Raw genomic sequence first — 671 nt, forward strand, 5'->3', positions numbered from 1 at the left:
CTGTGTCAGGTCTACTGCTGAATTCATCAGGGGCATTCTTCATTTCTGTCAGTAGTTTTTCTTTCCTTTCTATCATTTCCAATGGCTTCTTATACTTGCTACCTCTCTGCTGAAATTCCGATCTATCCTTGTATGTTTCCCATATAGTTATTTTCAATTTTCAGCCTGTTAGTTCTGACATCTAGGTTATCTCTGAATCTGGTTCTGTCAATTGTTTTGTCTCTTGTGAATGATTTTTTTCCTTACTTTTTTGTGTGTTTTGTTTTTAAATTCAATGCTTGACATCATGTGTGAGAGACTACAAACTGAAGTAAATAGTACTTATGCCTGGAAATGAGCACACCTTATCTTCTGCAAGACTGATTGCACACATGAGCATGCATGTGTGTTGGTGTGTCAGTGTGTGTGTGTGGTTGTGTATGTTGGGGGAATTAAGTTTTTGTAGTATGGAGATAAGGAGGGCTTGGGTCGTGTTGTTGCTATGATTCTTTTAAGTGCACCATTGTCTTCAAATTCTTTTAATGTTACCTTGTGCTTGTGCTTACTCTGGCGTGCTTGTGTTAGGGTGGGTTTTCCGAAGGGTTTTGTTAACACCTTGTTCCACTCCTCAGGTTTAGGCCTTCCCCATGCACCTGCTGGAACTTGCTCATTCTGGTGACAATTCTCTTGTG

The sequence above is a fragment of the Propithecus coquereli genome, unplaced genomic scaffold (genome assembly GCF_000956105.1).
Source record: "Propithecus coquereli isolate 6110/MARCELLA unplaced genomic scaffold, Pcoq_1.0 Scaffold180, whole genome shotgun sequence".
Lineage (NCBI taxonomy): Eukaryota > Metazoa > Chordata > Mammalia > Primates > Indriidae > Propithecus > Propithecus coquereli.